Raw genomic sequence first — 15,415 nt, forward strand, 5'->3', positions numbered from 1 at the left:
TGCTGGGATTACAGGCATTAGCCACTGTGCCTGGCCAGTGAAAAAGAGGTTTAACGGACAGTTCCATGTGGCTGGGGAGGCCTCACGATCATGGTGGAAGGCAAAAGGCATGTCTTACATGGCAGCAGATGGGAGAATGAGAGCAAAGTGAAAGGGGATTCCCCTTATAAAACCATCAGCTCTTGTGAGACCTATTCACTACCAGGAGGATAGTATAAGGGAAACCACCCCATGATTCAGTTATCTCCCACTGGGTCCCTCCCACAACGTGGGAATTATGGGAGCTACAATTCAAGATGAGATTTTGGTGGGGACACAGCCAAATCATATCACACCTCATACAAATATTAAAATGAATCATAGATCTAAATGTGAAACATAAAACTAGAAAACTTTTAGAACACAGGAGAAAATCTTTATGATGAGGTTATGCAAAGAATTCTTAGACACCTAAAACATAATCCACAGAAGATAAAAAATGGCAAATTTGATTTCAAAATGAAAAACTTTTGTTCTGCAAAAGACACTGTCAAGAGAATGAATAGACAGGCAATAGTCTGGGAGAATATTTGTAAATACGATAAAGTTTAATAAAGGATTCCATATAAAGAATGTATTAAAAACTCTTAAAACTCTACAGTGAGAAAACAACCCAATTAAAAAATGAGCCAAAATCTTGAACAGACATTTCACCAAAGAATAAATATACAGCTAGCAAATTAACACATGAGAAGATGTTCACTATAATTAGTCATTAGGGAAATGCAAATTAAAAGGTTGGAGAGATACTACTACACATCTATTAAAATAGCTAAAATAAAAATACTGAAATTACCAAGTCCTGGAAAGGATGTGGAGCAGCTGGAACTCTCCTACATTGCTTGTGGGAATGCAAAATAGGAGAGCCATTCTGAAAAACAGTTTTGCAGTTTCTTATAAAGTTAAATTACCAGATGACCCAGCAATTCCACTCCTTGGTATTAACCCTAGAGAAATGAATGGCTCATACAAAAACCTGTGCATACTGTTTATAGCAGCTCCATTCATAATTATAAAAAACTGTTAACGACCCAGATGTCCTGAATTGATAAAGTATGATGTATCCCTACAAAGGAATATTATTAGTAATAAAAGGAAACTTGATTCACACAACTTGTATGAGAATCAAAGGCCTTATGTTGGATGAAAGAAGCTAGTCTTAAAAAGTTACATGTTATTGTATGATTCGACTTAGATGGCATTCTCATATAGACAAAGCTACAGTAATGGGGAAAACATCAGTGGTTGCCAGGAGTTACAGGTGAGGACAGGGCATGATTACAAAGGGGTAACACCAAGGAGTTTTGAGGGAGGTGATGGAACTCTTCTTTATCTTGACTGTGTAGTGGTTATCTCAGTCTAGATGTATGTTAAAATTCAAAGAATTGTATATTAAAGAAGTCAATTTTACTGTATCATGATTTTTTAAATTGTACTTTAAGTTCTAGGGTACATGTGCACAGTGTGCGGGTTTGTTACATATGTGTACATGTGCCATGTTGGTGTGCTGCACCCATTAACTCATCATTTACATTAGATATATCTCCTAATGCTATCCCTCTCCCCTCCCCCTACCTCACGACAGGTCTCGGTGTGTGATGTTCCCCTTTCTGTGTCCAAGTGTTCTCATTGTTCAATTTCCACCTATGAGTGAGAACATGCGGTGTTTGGTTTTCTGTCCTTGAGACAGTTTGCTGAGAATGATGGTTTCCAGCTTCATCCATGTCCCTATGAAGGACACAAACTCATCCTTTTTTATGGCTGCATAGTATTCTGTGGTGTACATGTGCCACATTTTCTTAATCCAATCTATCATTGATGGACATTTGGGTTGGTTCCAAGTCTTTGCTATTGTGAATAGTGCCGTAATAAACATATGTGTGCATGTGTCTTTATATCAGCATGATTTATAATCCTTTGGGCATATACCCAGTAATGGGATGGCTGGGTCAAATGGTATTTCTAGTTCTAGATCCTTGAGGAATCGCCACACTGTCTTCCACAATGGTTGAACTAGTTTACAGTCCCACCAACAGTGTAAAAGTGTTCCTATTTCTCCACATCCTCTCCAGCACCTGTTGTTTCCTGACTTTTTAATGATCACCATTCTAAATGGTGTGAGATGGAGTCTCACTGTGGTTTTGATTTGCATTTCTCTGATGGCCAGTGATGATGAGCATTTTTTCATGTGGCTTTTCGCTGCATAAATGTCTTCTTTTGAGAAGTGTCTGTTCATATCCTTTGCCCACTTTTTGATGGGGTTGTTTTATTTTTTCTTGTAAATTTGTTTAAGTTCTTTGTAGATTCTGGATATTAGTCCTTTGTCAGATGGTAGCTTGCAAAAATGTTCTCCCATTCTATAGGTTGCCTGTTCACTCTGATGGTAGTTTCTTTTGCTCTCAGAAGCTCTTTAATTTAATTAGATCCCATTTGTCAATTTTAGCTTTTGTTGCCATTGCTTTTGGTGTTTTAGACATGAAGTCCTTGCCCATGCCTATGTCCTGAATGGTATTGCCTAGGTTTTCTTTTAGGGTTTTTATGGTTTTAGGTCTTACATTTAAGTCTTTAATCCATCTTGAATTAATTTTTGTATAAGGTGTAAGGAAGGGATCCAGTTTCAGCTTTCTACATATGGCTAGCCAGTTTTCCCAGCACCATTTATTAAATAGGGAATCCTTTCCCCATTTCTTGTTTTTGTCAGGTTTGTCAAAGATCAGATGGTTGTAGATGTGTGGTATTATTTCTGAGGCTTCTGTTCTGTTCCATTGGTCTATATCTCTGTTTTGGTACCAGTACCCTGCTGCTTTGGTTACTGTAGCCTTGTAGTATAGTTTGAAGTCAGGTAGCATGATGCCTCCAGCTTTGTTCTTTTGGCTTAGGATTGTCTTGGCATTGTGGGCTCTTTTTTGGTTCCATATGAACTTTAAAGTAGTTTTTTCCAATTCTGTGAAGAAAGTCATTGGTAGCTTGATGGGGATGGCATTGAATCTATAAATTACCTTGGGCAGTATGGCCATTTTCCCAATATTGATTCTTCCTATCCATGAACATGGAATATTCTTCCATTTGTTTGTGTCCTCTTTTATTTTGTTGAGCAGTGGTTTGTAGTTCTCCTTGAAGAGGTCCTTCACATCCCTTGTAAGTTGGATTCCTAGGTATTTTATTCTCTTTGAAGCAATTGTGAATGGGAGTTCACTCATGATTTTTTTAAATAAAATAAAAAATGAATGTTGTTTAATGCCTTTTCATCATCCAAGTATATGATGATATAATTATTCTCTTTTGTTCTATCAACATGGTGAGCAGCAGTAATAGATTTCCTGATGTAGAACCATCATTCAATACATTTTGGAAAGTTTTATCATCCCAAACTGATGAGATTTTTTTAAAAAAACGGCCAGACACGCTGGCTCTCACCTGTAATCCTAGCACTTTGGGAGGCCGAGGTGGGTGGATCACTTGATGTCAGGGGTTCAAAACCAGCCTGGCCAACATGGTGAAACCCCGTCTCTACTAAAAATACAAAAATTAGCTGGGCATGGTGGCATGTGGCTGTAATTCCAGTTACTGGGGAGGCTGAGGCAGGAAAATCACTCGAACCCAGGAGGCAGAGGTTGCAGTGAGCCGTGATCATTCCACTGCACTCCCGCCTGGGCGGCAGAGCAAGACTCCGTTTCAAAAAAAAAAAAAAAAAATCCGGGTACTTAATACAGTATAAACTCTAGCAGTATGAAGAATGAGAACATTCAGATTCACTCTCGAGTCATATCTGTTTGCTTTGTAAGGTCTATTTAAAATCAGCTGTTTTTTTGTTTGTTTGTTTGTTTGTTTTTGAGACAGTCTTGCTCGGTTGCCCAGGCTGGAGTGCAGCGGCACAATCTCAGCTCACTGCAACTTCTGCCTCCCGGGTTCAAGCAATTCTCCTGCTTCAGCCTCCCGAGTAGCTGGGATTATAGGCTCCCGCCACCACGCCCTGCTAATTTTTGTAGTTTTAGTAGAGACGGGGTTTCACCATGTTGGCCAGGCTGGTCTCAAATTCTCGACCTCAAGTGATCCACCCACCTCAGCCTCCCGAAGTGCTGGGATTACAGGCGTGAGCCACCACACCTGGCAAGTTGTACTGTTTGAATTTTTGCTTTATACATCACTTATATTTCAGATTTATTGCCACTAGGTGCTGTAAAATATGGCTGGTTAGGTATAAAAGATGTTGAAACCTTTCACAGTTAGAAGGTATTATGATATACTGGAAAAGAGCATGGCCTTTGTGGCAAGACAGACCTGAATTCAAATCTTGGCTGTGCCATTTTTCAACAATTTTCTTATTTGTAATCTGTTTCAGAGCAAACAGTCATTCTTTTAGTACAGGAAAAGGTCCTACAAGATACAGTGAGAAGTGGCCAGATCTGAGAGATGAGTTCTGATATTAGGAGCTCATGGAATTGTTGTAAAGATTATGTATGGTGCTTGTTCCCACTCAGTGCAATGCTCATTGTTTATAGACCTGAAGGTTTTGTGTAAAATTTTCAGCGAGCCTGATGTTCTTCCTAATCTGTCTGTTCGTGGAGATAATATTTAAATGTGCATGAGATGAAATGTTTGTTTTAAATAATCATACATATGTGGTTAGAACAGAAAGTTAGGTGTGTTTGGGATATGTTCAAGATTCTATCTAATTCACACATGACTGCATTCCAACTTACTCCCACACAAAATAAACTTTTAAATCTCTTGCCTAGCCTGTGAGCCTTATAGATCTTTCAGAAGATTAGTTTTTAAGACTTACTCAGAAGTCAATGTTTGTAAAGGGCTTTTTTTTTTTTTTTTTGGCGAGGGGGCCAGGGTAAGTAAGAGACGGATTGTTTCAGTGCAAAGTGGTTTCTTTCTGGGTACACCACAAATTGATCTAACTTATGTTCCTTGTCAAATTAGTAGACTATGTTTTATTTCATTTTGTAAAGACAGCAGCTTTTGTGGAAATAAATGATACCTGGTAGTTGTTAAATTTTAATATTTCCAAACTAACAAGGCTTTTAAATCCCTGTGAATTCTATCTTTGTTCTTCAAAGAATGTAGAGTGGTTCATAGAGTTAACCTGAGAATTCAAGATGGAAAACATTCCTGGCAGAGGAAGGTTGGGTTTTAAACACATAGCAAAAATTACAGATTATGGCTTCTATCTAGATTTTAAGGTCATAGGTCTTTCACCTTTTAAAATATGAATTCCCTTCCAGAGAGCAACATTTCCTGCCAGCTCTTCAGCTTCCAGGAACCCCTCTCTCAGATCCAGCCACTCCTCACTCTATCCAGTGAGAACTCTTCAGTGTGCTAAAAGAATCACCGTTTGCTCCAAACCAGATGTTTCCCTCCAGGGCTCTGCTTTAAGTCGGTAAGGCAATATTTCCTGCCCTTTGTCTTCTCCGTATTTTTCATACTTCTCCTCTTTATCATAATGTTGTTTTAGTTTTTCTGATTCTTGATGATACACCACTGTCAGCTCAAGCTTATGCTGAATTTCAACAGCTGTGACATGTCTAAACTGCATTATCTTGAAAGCATTGGCTCTAGTGAAAACTAGAAAGGAGCCAAATTAATAAAACAAAACATTTCAAAGGGTTCCTATGGATACATCCTGAAACTAGGAAGTACATACTGAGTTGAGTTGACTCACTCAGCCTGTAATAGCCTCTTCTACACTGCTGCAGCATTTGTGTACACACTGTATAATACATGCTTCAGGAGAATTGGAGCATCTGATGATTGCAATCACATCACTAAAGGTGCACCTTTTTGCCTATGAAATCCATTCTTAAATGGGTTATTGTGTTTGAAGTGATTTATTACAATCTTTAGAGATAAAATATAAATACCATACTAGCGGTGTGGAAACCAAGGTACAAAATGATATGTTTTATGTAGAGGAGTAATCAGAAAATAATGAGTATGCATTCTAATAAGGGTAAAGTCACTAGAGCAGATTGAAAAGACTTCCTTTTATTGCAAGTTGAACCTGTGCAAAGCTGGACTCAGGCAGTAATAACATGATGCTACGTTCCTTTGCCTCTGGTTTTATGAGATCTTTATGTGTCCAGTGTGACTTTCTTCTTTATATATTCATGTTTTAGTTTTAATATATCTGCCTTGAGTTTGATTTTTTTTTTTTAAGGAGCTTCTGGGCAGGAATGTAAATACTACTGTACAGCCTCTGGGTTATAAGTGGTGGGGGCGGAGGTGGTGGCGGAGGAGGAGTCAGAAAAGGAGGAATAGATTCTGAAGTGAAGATCAGCTTATTTTTTATTTGAAAAGGAAATGCTTTTTATCTCCTTATATATAAAATGACTTTTTTCTGGGTTATTTGCGTATGCTTGGCCTTTTCTGTTAGTTCTTCATCTTTTTCTTTACACTTGCTAAGAACTGTGCCTACAATGCATATTGAAAATATTTTTCCTGCTTTGTGATTTGCTTTTCAGTTTTTTATATGATTGTTTTGGCATACAGAAATTTAAAGCTTTCATATAATCAAGTATGTGAATATTTTCCTCTGGGGTTCCTGCGTTTGGTTTTCTTCAGTACCCAAGATTCCATCTTCACTGGCATCTGTATACACTAATGCCATGGCTTCAATTGTTACAATCAATCTTTAATCTACTTGGAATTTATTTTTATATAAAACAATAGTTCTTATCCAGGCTATGCATTAGAATCACATGAGAAAAAAAATATTAATGCCTAGATTCCATCCCAGACTAATTTGTCGAGAATCTCTGAGGGTGGGGTGTGGTCACTGTATTGTTTCTGAATTTCTGCAAGTGACTTGAGATGTACAACCAGACTCAAGAACCGCTGTGTAAAGGGTCAGGTAGGGATCCAACATTTTCTTTTTCCAAATTGTTCCAATCCACCCTGCAAAGACATTTTTGAAGAATGCTGATGTACAAATTGCCATGATAAAATAAATGTTAAGTTAAAAAAAAATGAAAACTTCATATATGCCAATACTCTCCAATTCCAACTTTGTGCTACTATATATAGTATTATATAAGAACTGAAAAAATGCAACCAAATCTTGATGATTATCTCAGGGTGGTGGAATTTAGATTTTCTTATTTATCCTTTTCTTCATTTTCCAAATACTCTACAAAGATCATGTTTTACTCTTTGTAATAAGAAAAATTGTAAAAGAATTTTAATATTTAAAAATCAAAGATTATCATCTATTTATTTATTTATTTTGAGATGGAGTTTTGCTCTTGTTGCCCAAGCTGGAGTGCAATGGTGGAATCTCAGCTCACTACAACCTCCGCCTCCCAGGTTCAAGTGATTCTCCTGCCTCAGCCTCCCAAGTAGCTGGTATTATTACACGCATGCACCACCACACTTGGCTAACTTTTTATTTTTAATAGAGACAGGGTTTCACCATGTTGGTCAGGCTGGCCCTGAACTCCTGACCTCAGGTGATCTGCCCACCTCAGCCTCCCAAAGTACTGGGATTACAGGTGTGAGCCACCGTGCCTGGCCTATTTTTATTTTTTTATTTTTTCTTTTCTAGTCATTTTTTTACAAGTACATAGAAGAGTACTTTGACAGCCCTAGCATCTTCCCTAAGTGCTAGAGTGCAGCAAGGGGATGTGAAACATTTTATCCTAAACATTTGACTATTTTGATCAGATCAGAGTGGCAATTCTTAAAATCTTAGACCTGGGCTGGGTGCAGTGGCTCATGCCTGTAATCCCAGTACTTTGGGAGGCTGAGGCGGGCAGATTACGAGGTTAGGAGTTCGAGACCAGCCTGGCCAATATGGTGGAACTCCATCTCTACTAAAAATAGAAAAATTAGCCAGGAGTGGTGGCGTGCGCCTGTAGTCCCAGCTACTCGGGAGGCTGAGGCAGAAGAATCTCTTGAACCCAGGAGGCAGAGGTTGCAGTGAGCCAAGATCACACCACTGCAGTCTAGCCTGGATGGCAGAGTGAGACTCTGTCTCAAAAAAAAAAAAGAAAAAAAATCTTAGATCTGAAAAGGAGTCTTAGAGGTTCTATTAAAATAATCCCCTTATTTTACTGACCAGGAATCTAAAGCCTCCAGGGATAAAAATTTGCTGAAAACACGTGGTCACATAGAAGCAGAACCAAGACCAGAACAGGCAAAACTGATCTATGGTGATAAAAATAAGAGCAGTGAGAGCTGATTGGAAGGGGACACAAGAGAACTTTCTGGGGTGCTAGAAATATTCTTATTTTGACTGAATATTGGTTACATGGATATATACACTTATCAAAATTCACCAAAATGTACACTTAAGATGCATACATTTTACTCTATGTAAATTTTACCTAAAAATATTTTTAAAGATGCCATTGTAATCACAGCTATGAAGGGAGCTAACAAAGTTGTTCCACATAAGATGGGGACATAACTAACTAGGCACAAGGCATAGAAGCAAAATTCATATTGGACTTAAAATCCAATGACTAAGTTATAGAGTAGATTTTACTCTACAAGACCTGAATATGTTAAATGGAAGCATTACATGGAAGAACTGAAAATGTATTATTTTGTTTTACTTAGTCTAGCTAGGCTAAACCCAGTGGAATGTTAGATTAAATTGGATTTTAATATTTTGAGAGGACTATTGAAGAGAGTAGAAGAAAATTAGCTAAAACCATGTAAAGTAGATCCTATGAGGAAATGTAAAACGACAGATAGTTACAAGGATTAAAGAAAAGGCTGAGGGGACTTCTTAAAAACAAAAATGTAAATGAGGCTGGGAGAGGTGGCGCACACCTGCAGTCCCAGTACTTTGGAAGGCTGGGGTGGGAGGATCGCTTGAGCCCAGGAGTTCAAGACCAGACTGGCAACATAGTGAGACTCCATCTCTACAAGTATATATATACACACTCATAGACTAGTATAGTCTATACTAGTATACACTAGTGATATACTGTATCACTAGTCTATAACTTAGTTATTGGATTTTAAGTCCAATATGAATTTTGCTTCTATGCCTTGTGCCTAGTTAGTTATGCCCCCATCTTATGTGGAACAACTTTGTTTGTCAGCTCCCTTCATAGCTGTGATTACAATGCCATCTTTAAAAAAATATTTTTGGGTAAAGTTTACATAGAGTAAAATGCATGGATCTTAAGTATACATCTTGGTGAATTCTGATAGATGTATACATCCATGTAACCAACATCATATATATATCTGGGCATGGTGGTAAGCGCCTGGGTTCCAGCTACTCAGGAGGCTGAGGTGGGAGGATCACTTGAGCCCAGGAGTTAGAGCTGCTGTGAGCTATGATATCACCCTACTGCACTCCAGCCTGAGCAACAGAGCAAGACCATGATTCTATTTTTTTTTTTTAAGTAAATGAAGGGGAAGTGTGTGATATGGAGGACATAGCTCTTTTATATTTCACAGATAACAGAATTATATGCAATAATTCAAAACTATGGTAAAAGCAATTTAGGTTAGACTTTTAGAAAGAACTTAGTGATTGGGCATGCTCCCCCCTGCCAAAAGTCAGTCGCCATAGTCCAATGCTGATGGTGCTACCAGAAGCAGAGGAAAGGACAACTGGCCACTGAGAGCCTCTCTCAGCCCTGAGTTGGGGACCACAGGACATCTGAGAGTATTACTTAATGGAATCCATGAAAGAAAAACTGTAAGTCAGTACACATCCTCATTCATTTAGGCTCTCATCAACTATGGAAGGAAGGAAGCTGTTTGTTAATTTTTAAGAAATGATTAATAAGAATCCTTTGGCTTTTGATCTTCAGGGCTCAACTTAGGTGTGAGTTCCTCTGGGAAGCCTCTCTGGCTCCCCTAGCTCCCAGGTGGGTTAGATATCCCTCCCTTATGCTCCTGTGGTTCTTGCCTTGCCATACTGCACTTCAATTTTCCATTTTCTTCCTCTTCTCTACACTTTGAGCTCCTTGAGGGCAAGAACTGTATCACTAGTCTATTCTCAAAACTTAGCAGGAAGCCTAACACATAATAGGTACTCAATAGATATTTGTTGAAAGATGACCACCAGCCTAAATAAGTTGGCTAATGGGAAAAATGACTTCCTAATGGCTACATGCAGCACTTTGAGAGGCTGAGGTGGGAGGATTGCTTAAGCCCAGGAGTTTTTGAGACCAGCCTGAGCAACATAGTGAGATCCCATCTCTACAAAAACTACAAAAATTAGCTGGGCAAATATGAAATGTACAAAAATTTTAAAAAATTAGTTCCAGCTGTTTGGGAGACTGAGGTGGGAGGATCACCTGAGCCCAGGAGGTCAAGGCTGCAATGAGCCATGATCACACCATTGCACTCCACTCTGGGTGACAGAGACCCTGTCTCAAAAGAAAAAAGAAGTATTTTTTCATTTTAATTGAAAATTCCTTTTTTCTCATACTCCGTTGTAAAACTAAATACACAAGAAAATTAGAGGAGTTTAATAGGGGAAAATTAGAAAGTATAATCAAGCAAAGAATATTACAAGCAAAAAACAGAAAAACCTATCTCTACCAACTAGACACTACTGTTAATAAATTTGTATATATTCTTGCAGATTTTCCCCCTTAAGGTTGAGTATAATATAAATATCATGCACATATTAAATGGGATAATTCTATAATATTATTTCATCATGTGCAGGATATATTAATTTTTAGCACCAGTTACAATGCCTGAACACTATTCCACTGTGTGAACATAACTTACTTAACGAATTCCTAGACATGTGGATTTTTCATTTTTATAAACAATGCTAAATCGTTTCTTAAAGATTTTTAAAGGCAAGTAGCCTCTTTCATCAAGGGGAAGGTAACATAACAGAAATGCATCTTCACTAAAAGTTCCGCTAGACTGGAGTGGACCTGTTTTATTGGGCACTCCATCTGGCATGTAGTAGGCACTAGGTGAGTTTTATAGGACAGCAAACGAGAGAAAGGGCAGGATGCCAGGATAGTAGCCTTTCCCCTCTGTAGTGAAATTCTGTACTTCTCATTCAATTCTGGATTTCTGTTTCATGCCCAAATTAACTTTTTTACTTTGCAGTACACTCATTTATTCATAGCACAAATGTAATAGTATTTCTGCTGTTAATTTTAGTTTGTTTTAATTTCCTTCCTGCTTGTAGTGTTTTCATGGTTTATCTTTATCAGCAATATTAGTTTATGATGTCAATTCATTGTACCTTTTAAACTTTACATAGCACTTTGTACAATGCCAAGCATTTTTAGAAGTTTCATAAATAACATTTGATGTTGTTATTGAGTTCCTACTATATCTTCTTTCATTCGTGAAGTTTTACTCACTGCTTGCTATGTCCCGAGGGGTGTGTTAGAGGTGAAGATACAAAGGAATGAGAAAGGGGATGGAGGCTCTGTCCTCAGGAAGCTCTTACAGGTAACAGATAGGCATGGAATCAGACACAGGCATTACAGTGAGTAAGTACCAGAGGAGTTCTGCACACAGTTTAATGGAAAGACTGGAGAAAGCAACTGCAGGGTTTTGATGGTGGACAGAGAGGGCTTCATGGTGATGAAAGGCAAGGTGAAGATATTGGAATCTTGAAGAATGAGCCAGGAAGTTTACCAGAAGGCCCAAGGAAGGAAGGGCATTCCAAGCAAACTAAATGGCCCATGCAAAGCAGAGGTCTGAATGAGCTTATTTGGGGAAATACATGTTGTTTGGTAAGGCCAGAGGGCAGGACACAAGTTGGAGAGTGCCAGAAGAGGCTAGCAAGGTGGTCAATCAAAAAGCCTTTTGAATAACAGACTAAGGAATACAAATTCTACTCATGTATTTATGTATTTATTTTTGAGACAGAGTTTCGCTCTGTCACCCAGGCTGGAGTGCAGTGCTGCAATCTTGGCTCACTGTAGCCTCTGCCTCCTGGGTTCAAGTGATTCTTGTGCTTCAGCCTCTGGAGTAGCTTGGACTTTAGGTGCCTGCCACCATACCTGGCTAATTTTTGTATTTTTGGTAGAGACAGGATTTCACCATGTTGGCCAGGCTGATCTTGAACTGCTGGGCTCAAGCCATTCGCCTGTCTTGGCCTCTGAAAGTGCTGAGATTACAGGCATGAGCCACCCTGCCTGGCCTATTTTTTAGTTCTTATTTACTTATTTATTTTTGAGGCAGGATCTCGCTCTGTTACCCAGGCAAAAGTGCTGTAGCACAATCACAGCTCACTACCGCCTCAACCTCCCGGGCTCATATGAGCTTCCCGTGTCATTTTAAAAAATTTTTGTGAAGATGAGGTCTCACTATGTTGCCTAGGCTGCTCTTGAACTCCTGGGCTCAAGTGAGCTGGGTCCTCTTCCCTGGGTCTTACAAAGCTTCAACAAAGGTGTCAGAGTGGCTGTGTTATTTTCTGCAGCCCATAATGTTCTTCCAAGCCTATGTGGTTGTTAGCAGAATTCAGTCCCTGTTCTCTTACTGGCTGTCAGCCACGGCCACTCTTAGCATCTAGAGGCTGCTCCCAGTTCCTTGCTATGTGGCCCTCTCCCAGGTCCTCTCTCAGCACAGCAGTTTACTTCTTCAGGGGCAGCAGGAGAATCTCTCTGACTTCTAGAGTTTAGTTTACTTCTAGACCCTCTTTAAAGGGCTCACCTGATTAGATCAGGCCCACTCAGGCTTATCTCTCTTTTGATTAACTCAAGGCCAGCTGGGGAGGGACTTGAATTACATCTGCACGATCCCTTCACTTTTGCCACACGGGGTATCACTGGAGCGCTCTCTCATCACATTCATGGTCCTGCTTATACTCGAAAGTGTGGGTCCCTGGGGGGCATCTTAGAATTCTGCCTACCACAGAGAGTGTGTCATGAATTAAAACAGAAAGTACATGAAGAAGGGCAATTTCATTGGGGTTAAATATTGAGTTTTGTCTTCAAATGAATATTGTTTGAAATATCTGTGTCATGTGGTAGAGAATACTATATTTGGTGACTTTCTACATAGTACCTATGGGCTCTGACACACATTTTATGTCAGCTCAAATCCTACAAAATCATCTTCCTAATCACTGTAGTCACCCAATGGAACAAAAGTAGTAATTGCATGGATGACAAGAGCATCTTAAAATGTCTTTGCATCGTTACAATCTTAATGTAAAAATTTCATCTTATATGCTTTCACTTCACTTATAGTTTTGTGTCTATGACACATATACACACACATCTTGAAATAATATAAAATTATTTCACATTACATATTTGCTTGCAGGTAGTGTGAGATATTCTTGTGAAAGGTATATGTACAAAATGCTTCTTTTACATATTTTGCCAACAGTATACATTTATTTCCCAATGCTAATGGATTCTCTGGCTTCAGGACAGAAACTAAAACACATTCTTTCTTACGCTTTGAATTTTAAGAAAAAGTATCTTTATAATGATATGTTATTATGTACTGCTACAGAGTGAACCTCATGCAGTAAAATATAGTTTATGTGATGCCTGATACTACACAGTTGATGTTGGTGAATATCACCATATTTACATTTACAGCACGTGTGTTGGCATTTTATAGGAAAAGCCTGTGTTAAAGCTACACAATTGCCCTACAAAGGTTAAAACAGTTGCCAACTGAGAGGAGGCACTGCCTGAAGCCTTTGAGACACTCTTTCTACAAGGGCAACATCAAACAAGATGGTGGATGGCTTCATTAGCAGCCTGTTTGAATAGCATTTTCTCACTTTGAGATAAAAATGTTCTGAAGAGTTTGTTTAGGTCTACTAATGAATATTTCATCCCAGATGGAGAAAGCACACAGGGGAATATTGCACAAACAACTGGTCCATGAACTCTCTCACCCTTTGTGTTCAAGTGGTGTGTGTATCTGAAGAGGATGGGGCTGCATATTTGATGGCACCGACTCTTTTCAAACATGGTTTTGCTGTTGTCGTTTAGCTTTGCTTGTCTTGTGAAACAACTGAATTCTCACTCGCGCTCTAGGAGCATAGGACACTGTTGAGAAATTAAATCAGTATGTATTGAGCAAACATCTAATTTTAGGATTTTTAAAACTCTCTCTCCTAAAGACCTCTATTAGGCTGAAACTTTACATGGAATACAAAATTAAAAGGTTTACAAATAAGTATGTTTTGCTGTGTCGTATAATGATTTAAATTTATGAGTTAAAAAAAAAATCTTTGAAGTGTATCAGCCCTTACATGTTCACAAGATCTGGAGGATCAGGGCCCTCATTTGCATTTTTGTGTTTTCTTTAGCTCAAAATAGATTTGATTAAAAAACAAAATTTGGCACGAGATTAATCCATAATAGGATTTTATTGCTTCTGTTATTTTTTAAAAAAACAATGTTATGCTTTGAGGTGTGATTAGCTCATAAATACAGCAGCTACTTTTCAGATATGTCTCATTTCATTTTTTTTAGTATTCACCCGTTGGCTTCCACATTTGTGGAATGGTGTTGGAATTGTACACTTTAGCTCACTTTCCTTTCATCTACCCAGAAGCACAAAATTTAGCACCAGTTTCTTTAGCCAGATTGTGACAAATGAGTCCTCATAGTTACTAGGTATGACGTGTAATATATTTGAAAAGCTAACAGGTTTGCCAACAAGTACATCCAGTAGATATTAGAGTTGTAAGAAATTTAAAGTTAATGGCTGAAATGCTAGAATTGAGTTGCCTACCTTGCCTCAGGAATATATAGTACAAGGGCTAGATTTTGCTCCATTAGACAGCTATGTAAGTAAAGATTATAGAAATCAGAACATTTACTGTAGTATGTTTAACAATGCCCTAATTGGAACATTGTTCTTTTTCTTACAATCTATTTTGCTTGGAAAACTTGAGATCAGAATGACTGTTGGCTTACTTTTCCATAAATGACCTATTTAATTTTTCCCTTGATATGACTTTTGATTTTGAGTTTTTCACTTTGTTTCTTGTAACATTATGGCCAATTTTTTTTTTTTTTTTTTTTTTTTTTTTTTTTTTTTTGAGACAGGGTCTCGCTCTGTCGCCCAGGCTGGAGTGCAGCGGCACAATCTCGGCTCACTGCAACCTCTGCCTCCCGGGTTCAAGCAATTCTTCTGCCTCAGCCTCCTGAGTAGCTGGGATTACAGGCATGTGCCACTGTGCCCAGCTAATTTTTGTATTTTTAGTAGAGACGGGGTTTCACCATGTTGGCCAGGCTGGTCTCGAACTCCTAACCTCAAGTGATCCACCTGTCTCAGCCTCCCAAAATGCTGAGATTACTGGCGTGAGCCACCGCGCCCGGCCATGGCCACTTTTTTTTTTTTTTTAACCTACAGCACCTGGTATTCCCAGGCGATCTCCCATCAAAGTACTAGCCAAGTCTGCTAACCTTCCCAGATCAGACAATGTTGTCTGATCTTGGATGCATTCAGG

At 38.7% G+C, this 15,415-nt stretch overlaps 1 protein-coding gene across 1 annotated transcript in view; it reads left to right on the forward strand.

Annotated features, from left to right (window-relative positions):
• GPR180 (G protein-coupled receptor 180) overlaps positions 1 to 15,415 on the forward strand; it is a 62,809-nt gene that overhangs the window by 34,755 nt on the left and 12,639 nt on the right. The window contains exon 10 of the transcript XR_010109695.1: positions 5,274 to 5,428. The gene's annotated coding sequence lies outside the window, so the exon portion shown is untranslated. The remainder of the gene's footprint in view (positions 1 to 5,273; positions 5,429 to 15,415) is intronic.

The sequence above is a fragment of the Pan paniscus genome, chromosome 14 (assembly GCF_029289425.2).
Source record: "Pan paniscus chromosome 14, NHGRI_mPanPan1-v2.0_pri, whole genome shotgun sequence".
NCBI classification, from domain to species: Eukaryota; Metazoa; Chordata; class Mammalia; order Primates; family Hominidae; genus Pan; species Pan paniscus.